Here is a 21,935-nt window from a genome sequence, read left to right as displayed (position 1 = left end):
AGTGGATACCCAATTATGCTTTACTAACAAAACCCCTACTGTATCTGACTACTAAAGAGGTGCGCGAACCCCTACCCTGGACCCCCGCATGTCAGGAAGCTTTTGAGTCACTAAAAACTGCTTTATGTTCTGCACCTGTTTTGGGAACACCTGATTACCAGAAGCCTTTTGTGCTTTATGTACATGAGGCGGAAGGTTGCGCGTTGTCTGTCCTAACACAATGTTTTGATGGGAAACAGAGACTATGTGCTTACTTCTCTGCTATGCTTGACAATGTGGCAAGAGCGCTGCCGAGCTGTCTGCGGGCCACAGCGGCGGCTGCGGTCTCTATTAGACAATCGGCAGGGCTCGTGCTGGGTTCAGACCTCACAGTAATGGTACCGCATGCTTTGGATATTCTATTGAACAGAACGCAAACGCTGCACTTAACTAGTGCTCGCCTTACTGGCTATGAAATGACATTATTTGCACCCCATGTCACGATAAAGCGATGTGCCACTCTGAACCCAGCCAAGTTACTACCCATCCCATCAGATACAAAGGACGATGAAATACACGATTGTTTGTTTCGGACAGAAGAAGAGACGAAAGGGAGAATTGACTTGACCGATACACCCCTAGATGATCCTGATGGGGAGTTGTACGTTGATGGGTCTTGTTTTAAACTTGCAGACGGTACGTCGACTGCAGCATACGCAGTTACGACATTACAGACAGTAGTGGAGACTTCTAGGAGTCCCTATCATTCGGCCCAGGCTGCAGAAATAATAGCCTTGTTGCGAGCGTGTGAGTTGAGGGAAGGACTGGATGTGAATATCTATACTGACAGCCAATACGCCTTTGGCGTGGCTCATAGTTACGGGCGACTGTGGGCAGAACGGGGTTTTTTTGACATCGCATGGACAGAGAATACAACACGGCCCACTGATATTACGACTACTGACAGCATTGACGCTACCCAGACGATTGGCTGTGATAAAGTGCAGTGCACACAAGGCAGTGGTGGACGATGTAGGACGGGGTAACGCGCTCGCAGACCAAACAGCAAAGGAGACAGCTAAGACGAAACTCCCACGAATGTTTGTGGCAGGACCAGCTAGATGGGTACCAGACGTTAATATGTTTGCAGATACTGTACAGAGCGTAAAGAACATACAAGAAAAGGCGACTGAGGATGAATTGAGGACATGGAAGGATGGTGGGGGGCGATTGGATTCTGATGAATGTTGGACAGATGTGACAGACAAAAGACGATGGTTACTCCCAAACGCATATGTCCTCCCAGTGGTGACAATGGCTCATGGACTAGCACATATTAGTGCCAAGGGTATATGCAAATTATTGGACACAGTGTGGAGTAACAAAAACATTTCTAAAGTAGCTACCCATTTAGTACAACAGTGTATGGTATGTTTGAGGCATAATCCAGGAAAGGGAACACCTGTCCCAGTGGGCAATTTCGCTCCCCCCTCTTTCCCTTTCGAGGTGATTCAGATGGATTATATTGAAATGGAAAGGGTTAATAACCTCAAATATGTCCTGGTGGTTGTATGCTCTTTTAGCAGATGGGTGGAGGCATTCCCAACAAAAGATTGTACGGCCATTTCCACAGCCAAGATGTTGATAAAAGAATATTTTTCCCGATACGGCCTGCCTAGAGTGATCTGGAGTGATAATGGCACATCCTTTAATGCTGAACTGATGAAGCAGATATGTAAGGGTCTGCAGATTTCCCAAAAGTTCCACGCGGCCCAACACCCCCAAGCTGCGGGACTTGTAGAGACGTTTAATGGAACGCTAAAATTGAAGATGGCCAAAATACAGGAGAGTACAGGACTCCATTGGCCAGATGCCCTTCCCTTAGCCTTGCTTTCTACCAGAGTGACAGTTAATTCCAGAACGGGTGTCTCCCCTCATGAGGTGGTCTTTGGCCGCCCGGCTAACGTGTGGGGAGTACCGAGACCAAAATGTTTTTCAGAAATTGAATATCCTCTGTTGATAGACTACTTGTATGCTTTGACTAAAGATCTTCGTTCTATTAATCAGCAGGTAGCAGACACCCTGAAGCCATTGCCGGAGGGGCCCGGACATATGTGCTGCAGAATGCAGCACACACACAGCAAAATATGAGGAGAAATTAATCATTTCTCCTCGTATCGCCATCCTAAGAAATGGTTTGACCACATCCTTGCCAATATGGTGAAGCTTCAAAAAGCAATCGGTGTTGTGGCAGAACGCCCACTGCAACACCCATTGCACTTCCCTTTCACGCTAAGGGAAGTGTGAAAAGGGGCCTTCGTTACAAGGCAGCGTTAAGCCAAGTTTGGTGGCTTAACGACGCCTTGTAATTAAGGAGGAGAGCTCGCCACCAGAACATCACTAAATGTGACTTTCTGCTGGAAGTATACCCTTGTAAATATGCCCCCAAGTATTCAGGTCACAGAAATTCAAAATCACCAGCCCATTTTGCTCCAATAAAAAACCTCTTTTTCTGTAATGTACATTAAAGCTAATTATGGTTTCTGTGCCTATTCAAAGTGCATCTGCCTGCTAAGAATCACCTCAATTGTTTTATTTAACTGACGTGCAATTTTTGTAAAAAGGTTGTTTGCCATTTTTATCGCCCTCATATTGCAAAAATAAGTGTCTGCCACATAAGTGGATGAAAATGTTTAAATATCATTCACTGATGTGGCCATTTTACCAGTGATGTTTTTTAAAGGTAAACGCCTTTAAGTTGTGCTATGTATTTAATTATTGGTATTTGTAAGGGAGAGAAGTACAAATCGCCACATAACCTAGCATTCCAATCGCAGGCAGCCATCGAATTGTGCACACAAAGTGCAGGCAAAATAAATAGTTTGACATTAAAGTTACTATGCATAAAATACTAATCGCGCTTTAAACCAGCTTTGTCAGTAAAGAGAAGGGAACTATTTTATGTGGAAGTGAACATTGCTTATATCCCTTGGGCACTCCAAGAGGAAACAAGCACTGGGGAAGGGCCGAGGAATTGCCCTCAATTATGACTGACAATTTAACAGATCAAAGGATGAAGCCCTCTGTCTCAAAGTTTCCCTATGCAGGTATATTTTATTTTGAAAAGCAATAGCCTAGTTAGACAATTAAGGCTGTGTTAAAGACCAGACCCAATAAATTAACCTTCATACTAACTAGCCAATGCCAGACCATCAATCGATCCATCAGGATTTATAAAGCGTAGCAAATCACCCGTGAGGGTCTCCTCCCCAAACGCTACCCCACATCCAAAGCCATTCAGGAGCTTCACTGGCTCCCGGTCAGGCGCCGTATTTAATTCAAGGCTCTTTGCTTGGTACATAGGTCTCTACATGGTAAGGGACCTGACTATTTCATCAAACTACTGCCCCGTTATGTACCTTCTCGAACGCTGAGGTCAGCCAATCATGACCTAGTTTGTCAGCCCAGAATAAGCAGAACCCGATGGGGAGGAAAATCATTCTCTCACCAGGCGGCTAAAATATGGAACTCGCTACCCCCAGTATTACGCGCCCAAAAATCTAAAATGAGCTTCAGGAAGGGCCTGAAGACCTGGCTTTTTGCCCAAACTTAACTGCTCCATTGCTTTTCTGTATCTCACAGCGCCAAGACGCCGTGGCATTCGTGCGCTTTATAAGCATTTCAGTTAGTCAATCAATGCGATGGGGTTGCTAGCCGGTTCGCGGTGCTCTGTTCGAGCAGGCTAGTCGTGAGTCCTTTCCTGAATTCCCGGAGTGATGCGGCATTCCCAAGGTGCGGGGGAAGGTCGTTCTAAGCTCTGTCTTGCTTGGTTGTTGAATGTTGCAGCCATGAGCCAGTTGGCTGTTTCCAAGCTCCAGATGCAATGAAGTTGATAGTGGTAAATGGAGGAGGTAAACTATTTCAAGCCCACTGCCCAGTTATCACCGCGAGTCACTCACTGCATCTTTACTGTGCCCCTTGCGTCCAATGGAAGCTGGTGTAAGGACTGCAGTGAAAGAGGTCTATGATGAGATCTTTTCATGTCATGGACTTGTCTAAATGTTCATTTAGAACGTGTTTCATTGACTTCTTGGCAGGTTTATGTACGCCCCGTTGCAGAAGTCCAGTTGGGAGATCAAAACTGGTCCCACGTCCACCTTCTGATGGATGTTTAGCAAAGGTGTAATGGAGGATGCACACTGTTGGCTGCTGCACTCCTTTGTGTGATGAAGAACATAATCAGCCCACAGCATAAGAAGGCTACACCGCTGTTCCATGATGCACATCAGGTGTTCTGTAACCACCTGTATTTTGTGAACTCTTGCTTTTCCAGCTTCTCTCTGAACCCTGAACCCCACTTATCTGAAATAGTCTTGAAGCAGCTCCTTGTGCATGTTAAGCAAAGTATCTCAAACACACCGAGTTAACTCGATTGTACGAGGTAGCGCGGCGGAAACCGTAGTATTTTACTACTCAAGAAAATTGGTCCAATTTCCAAATGATCCGTAGAAACCACTGCTTGTTTACAAATTCTATGACTAGAACACATTATCACTTAGCTGGAGCATCTTGTTGCTAAGTTATTGGGGCTGCCAGACCTTGCCGGAGGGCACAGTGACACTATTTTTCAGTAAGCCTTTTAGTTCATTTGCATCAATTTGACTATAACATCTGATAACAAACATTTGCAAACAGGAAAGGGCAGGCCTGAAAACACAGCTTGAAGTGACCCTGCGAAACCAGTAAGTTTCCCTGTGGAACAAGATCTTGTCGCACGGTCACGTTTCTCCCTATCGGTTCTAACCAAATCTATCTGCACCCCAGCATCATTCCATGGAAATTTATATCTGCGTAGTCCAATATTTTGGTACCAAATGATTATGCGGAGTTGCTATTCATAATGTTGCTATGGCCAAGGGCTAGAGGAGGTTATCTTTTCTCGGTTGCTTTTGCTCTCGATTGATTTATATTCTGGATTTGTGGAGTGTTTTGTAGATGGTGGGGAATGCAACTTTGTGGAAGAACTTTCCTCCCTGTACAAGGGATGGTTGAGGTGTCCCCTCTTGTGTAATTGTTAGAGTACATTTTGTAGAATAATCCATGGCGAAGAGCCTTCTACTACCTTTATTTACAGAGTAAACCCTGATTTCATGTGCAATCTTGACATTTAAGGAAGGAATGACTAGGTTAAGCCTACATTTTGAGTGCCAGAAGGACAGAAGCAATTACTTTAACGTCACTTGATAAGTCACACAGTGTGGGTGCAATGACCACAGATTAGAGGGCTGGCAGGCTCAGTCCACTCTTATTACAAGGAACTGAAATCTGCAGACCCATGAACCAAACCCATAACTGCTCTGCCCAATTGGGCTCCTTGTTATCAAATGTTTACTCCATTTATCTTTTGCAATCGAAGCACAAAGTGTCTCAGAAGGAGACCTTTTTAGAAGTCAGACTTGAGGTTTTCAACAAACATAAATATTAGATCAGGTATGCTGCAGTCGCTGGGAGATGGTGACTTCAGACAACTGGTCATTGATATTGTGGCGGCAAACTTTTGGGTGCGGTGGCGCGGGTGTAAGGGGTTCTAAAGAAAGAAAAATGAACTTACCTTATCTCTGTGTCTCTCCTTAGTCTCTTCTCCGCGTTGGGCCGGAACATTAAGCACCCAAGCTCCCCTAAGCCCATCACAGCACAGTGATTGGTCCTAGCGCCGTGGTTCAGCACTCAGACAGGAACTGGAAGCTTCGTCATGTTCTCCACCCAGCGTGTAATGCAGCCTGGATGGAGACCATGCAAAGTGTGCATGACCTTTTGGCCGGCCAGGGGGGCCCAAACCAGCCCCCCCCCCTCACGTTGTCTCCTTGCACTATCTTTTCCATCTGTTTATCTATCTATCCATCTATTCTCTCTCTTCTTCCTTCCTGATCACTTTACCTCCCCCTTTCCTTTCTCCCAGTGCCTTGTGCAATGAATCTCTTGGGAGTAAATGGCACTCAGACTACAGGAGCGGCCATCTTTCAAAATTGCCTCGGAGGGCATCGGCCCATCTGGGAAAAGCCTAAAACACCTGTCTAGCCATGATTGAGAATTGTTGACTGTGGTAATTTCCTTACCATGATTGGCCTGGTCTCAAACAGTCATAGAAATGTGATGCTTAGAAAGAGTATCTTTTACTATAGCTCTACATAGGGTGATTTTGCTGTCTATAAGAAAGGTGCATAAGTGTTCTCACCACTCATATTAATAGTAGTCCATGTATCAACTATTACAAGTATGGAAGTTTGGATTGGCCTTGGTATAATGTAGGCTTGTCACTTGCATGTCTTAGCAGACTTACACTGCAGATGCTAAACCATCAATATGAATATTACTTTTACTCGTGTAAACAATTGTATTTATTGTTGCTAATCAACTCATCTCCTTGAATTACAAGAGTAAATTACACCCCGTGTAGATGCGCATGCAAATGTGCGTGGTAAAAAATAATAATCATTTTGGGCACAGATCCTTTAGGCAGACTCGAGCAGGGCACATGCACATGCCTTTTTAGAAACCACTGTCGAAACATTACTTTCTTTTTTTATCCTGAAAGCGGAGGACTTTCTTCATTTACGAAGCCTACTTTTGTAAGTGCAGAGAACCTATCTTTTATAGGTCTGGCTTAAGGTCACAACTGTTTGCAAGACCTATATTCTTTAAAATATGCATACTTGGCTTTGGCTCAGCCCAGAGTAGTAACCTCTCACTTCATGCCAATGGCTCTTTGGTGTATCTTTCCGCCTTCTAGCACATGCTTCCATTGGAATGCAAGAGGGACTATTTTACATCTGAAAAGCTGTTGGTCACATTCAGTTATTTGCCTCCTGTTTGTATTCCAAGCAGAAATCAATCCTTTTCTGCTACTTATTCCTAGGATTGACAAAACTCCAGTGGGCGAGCTTTAATGTACTAAACAACATCTGTGCATGCCTGCATTATGCATGTGTTAGCACATGAATGAAAGCTGAGCTTTTGGTTTTGCCAGTGCTTGGCTAGTTTGTCATGCTGAATGAAAAAAGGTTAATATTTCTTCCACATATAAGCCTTTCAAGATGGATTGAAGATATCCTATCTTTGGACTTCTCCCATTTTGTACTCGCATTCTTTCAAACTTTAACCCGTTGCCTGCTGATGACGGAACCGCTACGTCATCAGCTGCGGTGGCGCTGTGCTGATGACGGAGCGGTTCCGTCATGGCCCGCTCGACGCTCCTGCGCGGCGCGAATTCCGCACCTGCGCTGAGCGTTCTATTGAGCGGGCGGGGCCATGACGGAACCGCTCTGTCATAAGCACAGCGCAACCGACGCTGGTGACGGAGCGGTTCAGTCATCAGCATGCGCCCGCCGCTCTCCCGCCCCGCCCCCTTAGCACTGCGGCGGAATAGCCGCCGCAGTGAAGGGGTTAAATGCTGATGTCAAGTGACAGTGTATACATTTCACCATTCTGCAACCACAATGAATTATTCTAGGAGCACCTTTAATATTGTCCATATAAATTCCGATGATTCATTTGACTGCTTCTTTAGCCAAATATGATGGTTCTTTGCATCAGTGCTGTGACAGCAAATCTTATCGGATCTCTTCTGGACTGCCTCCTGTTTCTGTGGACTTTCAAGAAAATCACTTGCATTTATTCATTGAATGATTTAATATACTGTGTAACCACAACTACATAACTAAAGTATATTCTCTGCACTGTTTCTTGCAAAGTTTTTTTTATGCTTTAAAGCATAACCAAGGCACCCAGTGTTCATTTTTTACTCATTTTAACAGATAAATATAAACAATGTGTTTCCTGACTGCATCTGTTTATAAAACCGGATAAATAAAGAAAATTGGGCTTCTTTTGAGTGACTTTCCTTGCTGTCTTTCCTGCATTCCAGCCAACAGCTGAGCAGATGCATGTGGAGTTTAAAAAAAAAAAAGATTTCGTTAAATAAAGGCATTTGTCGACTTATATTTGTAGTATAATGCGAATATTTACCTCTGAGTATACTGTTATGTTCTTTGTGGCTGCTTAGTTTGCCAAGAGACGACATGCATCAGAGTACAAGTACATGTTTATCAGTAAAATAACTGTGGAAATGCACTATTTTTCGACTTGATTTCATCACAAAACTAATATGGATAAATACCCATGAAATGGCCAAAACATATAGATAAATGCAGAAGTAAATGTTAAAAAAAGTTTATATTTATTTGCAAGGTTACCTGCTACTATGTTGGCAAATAGTTCGTGACACTGTTTTTTATGAAGGTTCTAAGCGCATCTACCTTAAGATTCTTTAGTAGTTCTACAGAAAGTACCATTCTCGATGAAAACATTAATTTCTTGGCTACTTAACATTTGACCCATTTTCTAAAATCTGACTAATTATGCCATTGTGTTATTGGACCTATCAGTTCTCTAGTGCTCCCACAACTAGACATGTTGTCTAATGTCATTTTGAAATCTAAAATCTTTAGGATAACCTGTTGGAAATCTAGTGTCGGTATACTGAATCCGCTATTCTTCTCATGCCCCCGGACCTGTATTTTAATCCTACAATAGGTAACTCCCTTCTGGTAAATTATCAGACTCTGGGGAATAAATCATGTTCTTTGGACAGAAAGAAACCAGACAGGCTTGCTTAGTGTGATGAAATGATTCGGTAGACTTTTGTAGATGAAAGAGGATAAAGTTTATTCCAGTAGAAACTTCACCCGATCACGGAGCGTCCGATCAGCGGCAAGCCAACGGTGACAATGGCCAACCGCGGATCAAGCGTCCATGCACGAGTAACATTACATTTGAAAGTGACTTTGAAACATTACAATTACTTTTGATTATAGAAATGTGTATCTCCATCAAATCTATACTTTGAAGATGCTGTGAAACGGGGAACGTTGGGCAAGGAGCTCGGGTGTACGGTCAAGACGGGATAGTGTTCCTGCTGATAGTGCTCCTCCTGTAGAAACCGGTCTGCAAACCTGTAGCATTTCCCTATAATTGATGTCATTCAAGTATGAATCTGCATCATAATTATCAAGAGTAGGACATTACATTGCAAGAAGGTTACTGATGGTGTCCTTGTCCCATGGTGAAAGGTCCTGAAGAAGATACAGTGTCCCTTAAGTTGATAGGAATTCTTGAGTCACTGCTATAGTCTCTCCTAATTTTTCAGACACAAGCTCATCAGTGCTTGTTAACTAGCCAATTGTAGCAGACGAAACTGAAGCATGCCACACATCACTGGTTTGATATCTGGCCTGGTAGATCTTAGCGATTGCGTTCTCCCGATGACTGGCTGACGTAGAATTTAAATAATATTCTTTCATTTTTCTGTTTGAAAACTCTCCATGATCTGGCTACCAAAGGCTACCCATCATTTACGTCTGATAATCGTAGTCTGCGTTTATCATGCCAGCCACTGCTAAGTAAGTTATTGGGTGTAGGCATTTCTCACTTTCTTGAGATATGCAAACAGCCTACCAGTGCCCTTTGAAGTACTTTTGCTAAAGTGAACTCCTCATAACTTGGTAAGTCGCGAGGTCATGGTTTTTGTGAGTGTTGGACATTGTTGAGCTCAAGCTTTCAAATTTCATCACAAAATAAGTTTACTGTGTTGGTACATGTTGGGACTGGATCTGGGTCTGCAGCTGGAATCACAAACATTGTCCAGTCTTCCATGCTTCTTGCAACTTCCATATGCCTACAGTCTGGCCTAGCTGTGTCATAAGGAAGTGTGCCAGGCTTTTTAGTGTATTTTGTGACCCGCAATTATCAAGACACTGATTGCTGCTTGATTGTATAGCAGGAACAAACCCTTGAAGTCTGTCTGTTATAAATCTTTTAATTCTTTTCTTGCTATTGCCTGGGTTATTTTACAGTCTCTCAGTACGTAAAAATATATGTAACCTGACTCTTTACAATTGATAGACTAAATCAGGTTGTATGTTGTTTTTTTCCTGCACATTTGTGGTCAATTTTGTCCTCAAGATAAATCATACCGATTTGTACTACATTTTGTCCCTGACACTGCTTATTTGGTGTTTCTGTTTGAAGACCTGTATTTCTTTTGTATTTTTAGAACAAGCATGCATGTCACTAACCATCATTTTTTATTTTTCACAATTCCAGACTGGACTTCTTTGGATGATCAAGAAAAGAAAACATCAGAGAAATTTATCGGGAGCCGGAAGAAGTTGCAGGTCACTACTGTAGGTTGAACCTGGAATGAGATGCACCCATAAAACAAATTAGGAGGTAAGATCTTTGTTACAAAGCGTGTAATTGACCGATTGTTGTGGCAATTATAGCTACTCCATTGATGGCTTTTTAAATTCTTGTTGGAAATCCCACATCTCTTTGGATTTGTGCATACCGCATACGTCCAACCACTGTCGACCCTGAATTATTCATCAGATGTTTCGTGGTGGGCTTGATGCCCTCATTGCTTCTCATGAAGTCATTGGGTTTGAGCTTCAGTTCACAAGGATCATTAACCAGAGTGTCTCTGTCTGTGGCACACCCATGAACCCCCAGTCTCGCGTAGGGAGGCAAACGGCGACCAAACTCTGTGGATCAGAGAGGAAACTGAGTCCAAGAAAACCACAGGTGTTGTCTGTGGTGAGCCCAACAATCCCACTACCCTGGCACCTGCCATCCAGGATGGGCTGAGAAGCACAAACACACACTCTAAAGCCCTGCAGCATAAACTAAATAAGGGTATTAGCTTTCCAATGTGACTACTCCCTGTCCTCTCCCATAAACCCTCCTTTTGACCATTTTGAAAGGCTGGGAGGGGGGTGCCATTGGTGTGCCACCCACAAACTGGTCTGGCAAGCAACACATCAATGTAAATCTGACTTGCTGCTAGTAGCTGAGCAGCCAGTACCCGAGACAGTGAATCACTGCTCCTAATGCAAAACCGTTAAATATCCTTGCTGCTAGTCATCAACTTAAAACGTGATCTGTAATGTTGCCTGCATTTGGAACTTTAGCGTCAAAAGTAGATTTTCATTAAAAATCAATGGCGGTCAGAGATGTCTTGTTTTAAGGTAACTGGAGCCTCCATGCCTTCGGGGACACCGTAAACCAGGCTAGGTTTGCCTCCCACAAACCAGGATTACTGCCAGAATGCTTCGACCTGTTAAACTAAAACCTAGGACTGAGTCATCTGATTACCTACAACATTCCTACAACATTTTCAACTGGCATCGCGCTGCGACATATTTGCAAGCCATCAGTTTCTCCTTTTATATGGTCTTCAGTGTGATTGTAACATTGTGTAACTCTTGATCGTCTCAGCCCACTTCTACTCCACACTACCCAATGACATTCACTGACCCTTCATGCACTCATCCACTCATCTAGATATTCATCCATTCGCTCTCTTCATTCTTGCACTCAACAAATCACCCATACCGATACCTCACACACTGTCCCTTCTCCTGATCATTCCCCTTCCTGTTCTTGCTTCTCTCTCTCGTTCTCACACACACACACTGCTTTTGTCCCCACATACTGTACCAGCACCCTACCACCCACTCACTCACTTAATCCAGCCATGAATCAATACACTCACTAACCCCACCCAGCTAGCCATCCAATCAACCATTGGCACCATCTTCTGTCCTTGCACTCAGTCATTGACTCTCTATCCCATACACCGCCCCCTTCTCTCATACGGATTCCCCACTGCCTTGCACATTTCATTCATTCAATTCAATAATCACTTTATTCAATTTAAGTAAAACAAATCATAAAAGTACATAAAAACACACAAAGGAACAGTCCACCCTAATAGGCAAATGGTGCCTTGTGACATCTCATACACATGAATGACCCCCCCCCCCCCTAATAAAAATTTATAAACATAAAAACAGGCAGTGGATGAGTCTGAAAATTGAAGTAACAATAAAGCTGGTCTAACTTGTGTAAAATTCATTGACAAAAACAATGGAAAAAAACAAAAGGTAATCTAGAAAATGTATGTCATATAAAAATAATGTGCACGGTATCAAACTTAGCAGCAGGGTCAAAAGTACAAAGCGGAAGCTCGGACGACTTGTACCAGGCCATTAGTAACTGGGGAAGCAAATTCAGGTAAAAAGTTACATTGTCTGGGGTGAGCTGGCATGTCAAGGAACAAGTATGGGTCAGTGAAGTTTGGAGACTTAATCACAAAATAGTTCACAAGGGAACTTTTAGGCATCGCACTTTTCGCTCTTTTTTTCCTGAGCTTTGCATACAAAGGCTTGCTTGGCCCAAAGGATGTCTGCCTTGGAAGTAGATTGCGGATCTGAGAATAGCTCTGGCTTACCAAGGCTGCTCAAGGTGCAGTTAATATAGTTTAGCCAAGGTATGTGGAGACCATGGTCCAAGCCAAGGCAGTCTTTTTAGATCCTTCAATTAAATTTGAATTCCTCATTGATCCAAAGTGGCAGCCATAATATCAGCGGGCGAACATGAATGTAATTGCAAATATAGCCAACCCCCAGTTCCTCAGTGCCACAACCTCTATAGGGACACTCTGGGGCAACCTCGGGATCCTTTCTCAGAGATTTATTTTACGCCGCCTAAATTAGGATACAATCCTTGTAGCCCCAAATCTTGGAGCTGAAGCTCGCTGCCTGAATGTATTAAGCTTTGTAGAGCTCAATAATTGATGTAATGTGGGGGCCAGCCGAGCTGCCTAGAGAACTCTTCAATGCTCTGTGATACTCTATTAAGAGACTGTGCCTGAGCATTGAGCAGAAATTGCCAGTTCAACTGTGTCTAATAATAAGCCCAGATAACAGAATTTATCAGCCCTGCCAATTTGATGACTTTTTAGTGTAGGTTTTATATTTAGTTTTGGCCAGGTCGAGGGCTATAGTAGAAGACTTAGAAACATTGGTTTTCAAGCCCAGGCTATATATAAATAAAATAAAATAGTCTGGCAAGTGCTGGAAACTGTTGGCCGTGCGCGCTATAAGGACAGTATAGTCTGCACATAGGGAGGCCGGTACTTATCTGTCATCTACCTTGGGTACATCCTTACACTGTTTCACTAGGAAGGTCTCAAGTTGATTCATTTGTAAAATAAAAAGCAATGGCACAAGAGTGAAGCCTTGGTGTCCCCCCCCCCCCTCCCCCTCTCCCCCCAGCTCACAAAGTACAGAGTGCACTCCCCATTATCATGCTTCTTATGAGTTTTACTAATGTTGTTTACACATGTTTGATGCATGATTTTTAATCATATGGTGATGTTTTTATAATTTATGTATAGAGTTTCCCTTAAACTCTATTTTTATGAAGTGTTTGTCTATGTGGCCCTGAACTGATTATTGTTTTAATAAAATACTATATAATTTTATACAAAGAATGTTGCCATGTTTATGATTGTACTTCTACTTGCTTGTGTCCAAGACTAGTATTTGGGCTTTAGTTCTCACTTAACTTAGCCAAGGGAAAACGTGATTACACTGTGGAACAGTACCCTATTCCCCTGGTTCTAAGGGGTCTCTCTCAAAAAAAATTTAAAGCAGAAGTTTTGAGGCCATCTGGACCTGCATATATGCGTGGCCCTAGCCACACAATAAAAAAAAAAGTGTAATATTTATAAGGGGAAATTTGAAGTAGCCTCTGACCCTAGAGAGGATGGGGGCATAAAAGGTTTCTGTAAGTTTGTGGGATCCATGGTTCCAAACCTAGACCGCTTAGAACAGTGCTCTTCACACTTTTTTTATGCTGAGCAACCCTGGAGAGAAAGAAATATTGACCACCCCCTCATCCCAATGTATGCTAGTTATCAGACCACCCAAGATATCCTCTGCTAGTCCACATACATCCTTTCCAAACCATCAGTCTTTCAGATCCATACTGCCGGTGATCAAATGTACCCAGTCTGTGCGTTGAGTCAGTCAACTGCCTCTTAAGGCCTTCCGCCATTCCACAAGCATCCTTAACTTGCCATCAGCCCATCACTACTTTCTCGCTGAGGGCAATTAACGGCCCACGAGACCGGTCTCCAGTAGAACTGTCCCTAAGTCTCAGAAGCTTTGAACTCGCCCTCACATTTTCACATCGAACCCTCCTACGCACTCACCGGCCTTCAAACCCTATTATTCACCAGAGTCCAAGACCTCTTCTACGGACTGTTCGAGTGTATCGCCCACACTCAAGCTCAATGTATTCAGCCCACACATGATGACTCTTAAGTATCCGCAAAGCACCTCTGCTAGCTGACAGACCCTCACTTTAAGTCATACCACCTCGGTCCCTCACCTGTGCCACTCTGAGCCCTTTAGGGGTTCTTAAATGTAAACCCTAGCTGAAGCTGCTCTCTGAAAACCTGTCCTAGACCTGCTTCAAAATCCATCCAGACACTTCCCTCGCTAATTTGGCATTCTTTGCTAAATCTGGTCTTTCAAGCCAGCCTTACCTAAGAGAAAGTGACCCATCCCTTTGGAGTAACCTCTTTGAAATGCATATTTTTTTATTTTTTTTACTTGCAACTTGTTTCCACAGTCTTGTAGCATAGCAGCAATTTAGATGCACCACCTGTGCTTTAAGGGTTCATATTCTACCAAGATTTCCCAATTGGTTCACAATTGTGACAGTTCTTCCTGTCACCTGGAGGTCACAAATTACTATCCTGCTACATGGTCCAGGGGTTTTCCTTGTTTTTATCTGCTTTACCTTCACGTGACAAAAAAAGTGCATAGCTAAAAGGCATGCTATTGAATTAGTTAATAACATTCAGCTTTAAAAAAATCAGTCGTGCGTGCACATACATAAAACATTTTTTTATGTAGCACTTGATGCCAAACACCTGCAGTTTATAGGCACTCTTTGCAACAGATGTTTCCATTTTAATTATTTAATGGTGCTGAATTTACTTTAAAAGATTTTCTTTTTTTTGGAAGGCTGGAAGGCCTTCCTGTGATTTTAACTCCTCCATTTCGCATCGGCGCATTGAGTTACTTTAAATATACATTTACATTGTATGCATGCACACACCCACAAATCCTGCCACCAACCTCACCTCTCGCTGGAATCAGCTGGGCTGATGCCAAGCATGTTTCTGTTTCTGGTGTTCAGGTGTGGATGACCCATGAGGCTGTTTCTCACTACCACCTTGGAGCATTCAAGGCTGCAGTTTCAGAGAAGTCAGGGGACTCCTGCTTTAGTTTTCCTAATCTTGGCTCTGCAGGAAACGCACCTTGTAAGGCAGCAGGATTAGCTGTTCGCAGCCATCACAGTTTTATTATTTCTGCTGGTGTTGTGCCCCCTTTCCATAGATCCATGGACCCACTGGGTGGGAGGTGTGTGATCTACAGTTTGAAGACCAGAGGGTCCTGTGCATGTCAGAAGGGTATGCACCATCTCTTGGGAGGCAAACCTGTGCACAGAGCTCATTGCGCATGGTTGAGATACAAAATGTAACAAGCATTTGCAAAGCCAATATGTTTCGCCTATGCAAGAGCTACTGGCTTTGCTAATGTGTTTTAGCCATGTTGTACACCAGTGGGGCTGCTGTTCAGCATTGTAAAAAGTTTGTGGCATAGAGGAGAGCGGCAATGGAATGGTCTAGATTGGCGTAGTGCTGTGGAGTGTCGGACTGTGGAGTTGCATAGTGTGGAGTAAAGAGGCATAAGTTTAGTAGATTGGTGTAGAGTAGAATGTTGTAAAGTGCAGTGGAGCGTTGTGGAGTGGAGGGACATAGAGAAGTGTTGTAGAGTGGAGTAAAGTGTCTGAGTGGAGTGGCAAAGAGTCGTGGAGTGGTATAGAGCATCGTAGATTGGAGCAAAGTGGCATGGAGTGTGGTAGGGTGGAGTAGTATAGTGCTGTAGAGTGCCAGAGTAGAGCAGAGTGGCTGGAGTGGAGTTGAGTGGCAGAGAGTGGAGTAGAGTGGCAGAGTGGGGTATGCATGGTATGAGCGCGCATTGACATTACAAACAACAGTTTTTTCAATTGAAATGGCCATTACATTTGCACAGACTGTTTTACTGAGAAAAAATATACAGTGCACAAACAATAACTTGTAGAAATTGCATCAGAAAGTGTATCATTTGTGCTTTCCTAATTCTGATATATTCTGAAATATTTGTACAGTTCATTTACAGATGTTTACAATTTGTTGTGTGCTAGAAAAAATAACATTCTCCAACCTTTTGTCTCAGATGGGTACCCAGTAGGATTGTCCCATAAATCTTTTCACTATGAAGTCGGAGAAAGAAAGCTAAACACAAGGCTCCTTCAGAAGAGGGAGCCTGACATTTGACCCATATCTTTGAAATGAACAGCCAATGTGACAGAGGCCTGTTTACAGAAAGCGAGCACTCCTGGATGCTTTTATGGAGGAATGCAAAGAGACCTGGTAAACAAGCTCTACTCTAAGGGATGGAATAACTCGATCTGAACATTCTAACCAATTTTTTTAAAAAGCAGCAAATGGAAAGCAAGCAAATGCTGAGCAATGGGCACAATGCATTCCCAAGGAAGCTTTCCGATTCTCCACAAGATGTCTTTAGCAAACCAGACAGCGGTGCGGTCTGGTAGGCGTTGACCTAAAAATCACTTAGATTGAGGACTGTGTTGCTCACCATTTATGGTGAGCAACACAGTCCTAGCTCTCCACAGTGCACTGCTTCTGACCGGATGCCTGCCCCATTGGTAACATAACATTACTGCAATCGATTCCATCAGTAAAATTTGTATGGGAGCAGGAGCTGATGGTCCGGCTTTGCATACAGAGCACACTGGCCTCGGCTGAAGGGCATGTCTGGTTACCTCGAGCGGTAGCGATGTTGAAGGAAGTGCACTTAAATGAAGATGCTCGTTGTGCCGCTGGACAAGGCTTTACCCGAATGAATGTGGAGAAGCCGCTCTTGGGTTGCATGTGGTCTGTTTGGAGATGACCTGGTTTGGCAGTTAGCCCGTTCCGTGCTCCCGTCGGCCGACAGCCGCACGCCCTCCCTGGTGCTGCGAACGACCGTTGGCTGTCTCAGCCCCGCCCACCCTTCAGAATCCCCGCACCGCGGTGGAATTGCTGCCGCGGTTAAGGCGTTAGGGCTGAACTGTTCCGATTGGAGAAGGAACAAGGCTGATTTGCATATCCCTGGGGCTAAACTGAAATGACATGGTGGGCCAAAAAACGCTGGGCTGGGATGTGGCCCGAGTAATTACCAGTGGCTGAGATTAATTCAACCATCCCACCCATTAATTATTTTTAATAACTCAAATGAAGATGTGGCACTCTGATTTCAAGCCCAGGGCTGGCGCCCTTCTTCTCCTGAGGAATCAGAAATCAAGCCTGTGCAACAGAAAGCTTTCTAGCTCCTAAGTAATATTTTGAAATCCAGAGTGGCCAGTGCTTAGCGCCAAAAAGGCATTGCAGTCCTGAAAAAGGTTTGCGCTTTTCAGTTGATAACCAGTCTATCCTTGGCAAATTATTTAGGATAGTGACTTTTGGCAAAAATAAATAAAAGCAAAATAAACCTTCACTAATGGCACGAAAGCTCATGGTATTGCATGCCTGCTTCTTGGCTCTGTAGGCCAAAAAGAAATGCATTGCTTCTCTATTGTCAACTTAGAACAAAAGATCGAACCAAAGAAAAGCCACATCATTTCACATTGGAGCAATTCTAAATTTGGCAATGCCACTTACCTTTTCCATGCTTTCTATTATGCAGTTGCAGTATGTCTGCCCATAACACACACGTGCTCAGGCAACAACAATATTTTACCAGCTTATGAGGGACTTGGTGCATTTAATTATTTTTTTCTCATAAAGTATCTATATTGGCATTAGAGAGTGAAGAAAACCACCAAACTGGCATGCAAATAATGCATTTCTACATCCTTTTGTCGGGGACAAAGCATATGACGCCCAGGGCCGGACACGCCATTCTTCTGCCGGGCACTTCCCGGTGGGCTGGAGCCCTAGGAGGGCCGGGATTGAAGGTCAAGGGCCGCTCCTATAGCCTTATTTACTTTCCCCAGCTCCCCGAGGTCAATTGCAGCAGGCACAGGGAGGCTGACAGAGGGAGGCAATGGCTGGGTGAATGGATCGAAAGAGATTTAGCAAGGAGACAAAGGCAGTCGGACTGGTCTGTGCTTTTTTGCCAGGGCTGCTTTCAGTTCCCAGTCCAGTGCTGATGAATGTGCTAGTGCATCACAGATGCCTGTATTTCGATCACCGGCATAGGTCTTACAGGCTCAGAAAGGCCCCCAAGTTGTTCCCACATTCCCCATATCTTTTGATGGCTTTGAGGTCCACCGCTGGCATTTTGGGAACAACAATCTAAGTGCTAAAACTCAATTTGATATCTAGTGACCTCTAAGTTGTTTCGGATCTCCAACAGGGCCATCAGTGGGGTTAGTAGGATATTTCTGTTAAGCATTCTGTAGCAGTCCAGACTCCAGAGGGTCTGACTTTCCCACAGCTCCAGACAGTGGGTTAAGAGTCCATGGTCCATATGTATCAATATTGGGAATCGTGATTGCCTAATTGCGATTCTCAGCAAATTGCTATTCCTAATGTATGAAAGTCCATGAGTGTCATTTAGAAATTCCTAGTGGGTCGCAAATCAACCTACCTCATACATTTTAGTGAGGTAGGTCACAATTTGCGACCCATTAGGAAATCCCTAAAATCACGGGGATGGTGACCTGCTGAGCTCAACAGACCACCATGTCTGGGATTGCTTTCAAATGAAGCAATCATTTTTTGAAATGCAGCCAGTTTTTCTTTAAGGAAAACGATTTGCGTGTAAAAAAGAAAAATGAAAAGTTAATTTTTTTTATTTTTAGGTCGAGCCTAGGCAGCTCATATGCAAGACCTGTTATCTCATCTTTCGGCTTTTGGGATGCCCATGAATTGCCATTTGTTTGTTGTTGTGCCATTTAGAAATACAGGGTTTTTATTTGTGCATTTGGTCCAATTCTACCGCCTTTGCATGCTTGGGTCACGCCCAAGCAATTACACTCATTGTTTGCTTGCTTTGGCCATCCCAATACGTCCGTTGTTCCTCCTGGTCATCCTGATCTGCCTTTTTATTTTGTAGTCTATCAACAGAGCTTCAGGCTTTCAGGCCATTTCACGGACTAATGTTCGGCACCTGCAAAGTGGCAATTTCTGTCCGCTAGCGGTTGAGCTATGCCAATAGCTCGAACTCAAAAATATGCAAGACCTATTGCATTTCTAATGCTTGTTTAAGGAGAGGCAGTGGTCTGTGAGACCACTGCCTGCTCTGCAAAAAAGAATTCAATGCCATTTCCAGAGGGAAGGGGTCCTTTGGGGACGCCCCCCCCATTGCGAATGGGTTACCACCTAATGCTTTTTGGTTGCAATACATGCTTACATATATCTGCGATTTGGTATTAGGAAGGGATGCTCTAAACACACGACTTCCTAGTACCGAATCGGTATGTATTTGCAATTCCAAATTGTGATTCTGTAACTTTATCGAATCGCAAATTGGAATTCATGCATACCAAAAATCATTTTGCCGGTCACAACCAGCCTGATTCTGCGAATCTGGCCATTTGCAACTGGCAAAATTCATAATACATAGGGCCCCATGTTTTCTATTTGGCATGAAGGCGAAGAGCTTCTAACCCCTTAAGTGTGCTTGTCGGCCAACGGCCGTCGCGAGCACTGCCTCCGTAGTGCTGCACGTGTCCGTTTGCGGACGCAGCCTTTCCCACTGATTAAAACCGCCGCACCGCGGCAGAATTCGTGCCGCGATTAAGCGGCTAAGTATATGCTGGAGCGGCTGTCCTGTGAAATACTATGGATCTGAATTGGAAGCCTATGGACTTGGAAATTGTCAATGTGAATAATTACTGATATTGTGAATTTGGAATCCTCCATCCACCCTGATACCTCGGAGATGGCGAGTTTCTTCTCTAAGGAGTGAAAACCTGGTAGCGTACAAATGTTAGAGATGTAGGCTGCAAGGACATGTCTGAGATCCAGGTAGCTGAAGACCTCGATTTGTAGGAGTTTGGGGTGCTTTGCAGCTTTTTGAAAGATTTCCTTTGGCCCTGAGAGTATATGGCCTGAGCGTTTATATCCCCAGCCTGTCCCACCCCTCTTAGCCCTAAACAGCCGAGACCCCAGGTCAAGCATTTTAATAATTTTGGTTCTTCTTATGTGAACCTCCAAGTGGAAATCTGATTGTAAATGAATGGACCAATTGTTCAATCCAAGGTATGAACCTATATTTACCCCTATATGCAGGGCTTTAAGTGGGATGAAAAAACTGGGGGTCTCTCAAAGGGGTGTGGCAAAAGGAATTAAAGGCGTGGCTTAAAAAACTGAAGGTAAAAATCTGTGCTTAGCATTGTGTGTCACCCATCTGGTATTTTACAGTCTGTCATTGCATCGAGATATATATTACAACAAGCAACATATCTACAACAAATATTACATATAATTTTGAAAAAGCTTCCAAGTTCCACTTAATACCCTACTGACACCACAACAATATTGCTGCTGCTGAGTTTCAAAAAGAGAAGGAAAATCCGGAGGGAAAGAATCTCTTTAAAGAATTTCCTTTCCCCTACAACGCTCACCTGGCATGACGTCATGACGTAACTTCTCCTGGCATGAAGTCATGCTGTAACTTCTCCACTAGTGAAAAGTGTGAGCACGTGTACATCAATGTGCCTGCTGTCACTGCAGTCCTGAAAAAAATGGACCGCCTGTGCCAGGGCACAAAACAGAGCCCGATAGAGACCCGTTTTGAAGCCCCTTTTAAAAAACTGCTGGTGTTCAGACCCGGTGAGACCCGGCCCACTTAAAGCCCTGCCTATATGTTTGACGTTTAGCAAAGGTCCAAACATGTAAGTACGTAGAGAAAACCGGAAGACAAAGGTAGGATATTATACAAGATTTCCAGAATTGCTGGGATGGTAATCGTCATCCATAATGACCTAAAATGGAGTCATTAAAGTGAACACATTAGAAATTCTACCCTGACTTTCTCCACTTTTGCTTCAAGCTTTACTCAGTTGTTCAGGCTCCCTTAGGGTTTTCTGGCTGAATGTCAAGGGCCTTTGTTGAGCCACAAATCATTTTCGGCAACAAAACAAGCTCGTTAAAATATCCTGTTCTCTTCAGCGTAATGTTAAGGCTTGTAATGCTTGTAAACAGGGCACAAGTCCTAAAAAAAGAAGTGGGGGGGCGCTGACCTCACCACAGGAAGTGACGTTACGAAATGTGGCTTGCACCATCAGACTCATTGCCTCCCTTCGCTTACCCTTTAGATGCGATTGCATCAGAGAATCCAGCGCGTGATCAGCGTTCTGAATGAGCTCCTATCTCGCCCCAGAGAGGCCAAAGAGTGAATGGGTAGCTCCATTTGCTCCAGTTCTCGAGCTCCTGGTAAAATAAGTGGGGGGGACGCCGTCCACCCACGTGGTACCCTGACTCGAGCCCTGCTTGTAAAGATGCTGTACAATAAGAGAATAGGCGATTTGATGCCAACAAAAGTTAATGGGTAACAGCCTTATTTTTTATTTTAAAAGTAAATCTTTATGACCAAATCCTTACTAATGAACGCTTTAGAATGGTCTATCTGCACGTCCGTGCTGCGTTTACCCTTTTTATTTGTTTTGCAAAAGTGTCTGGCGATCTGTGCTGTAGTGAATCCATGTGAGTTCCCTTCCAGTTAGAGAACCCTGCACCCATCTTAATTTGTGTCGGTGGTTGCAGGTTGCGGGCACCAGCGGCCCTGTTTGGGACCAGGGCTTCATCATAAGAAAAGCCTTGGGGCCTTACAATTTGTTAATTTTTTTTTTAATTAAGGACTTCCTCAACTTCCAACTTTTCTTATACCATATAGAACACAAAGGCGTACAATGCTGACTTAGCTCAGTGGGCACGTGTTCCCACTGCAGAGATCTGTGTTGTCTGATGGTTTCTGATCTATGTCTTATAA

At 43.8% G+C, this 21,935-nt stretch overlaps 1 protein-coding gene across 1 annotated transcript in view; it reads left to right on the top strand.

Moving 5' to 3' along the window:
• The window catches only part of GPR160 (G protein-coupled receptor 160), a 213,740-nt gene that overhangs the window by 58,917 nt on the left and 132,888 nt on the right, over positions 1-21,935 (top strand). Inside the window, exon 2 of the mRNA XM_086944297.1 lies at positions 10,141-10,266. The gene's annotated coding sequence lies outside the window, so the exon portion shown is untranslated. The remainder of the gene's footprint in view (positions 1-10,140; positions 10,267-21,935) is intronic.

Source organism: Lissotriton vulgaris, chromosome 11, assembly GCF_964263255.1.
Source record: "Lissotriton vulgaris chromosome 11, aLisVul1.2, whole genome shotgun sequence".
Classification (NCBI taxonomy): domain Eukaryota; kingdom Metazoa; phylum Chordata; class Amphibia; order Caudata; family Salamandridae; genus Lissotriton; species Lissotriton vulgaris.
Note: the sequence above shows the minus strand (reverse complement) of the source record. Positions and strands in the feature narration are given on the sequence as shown.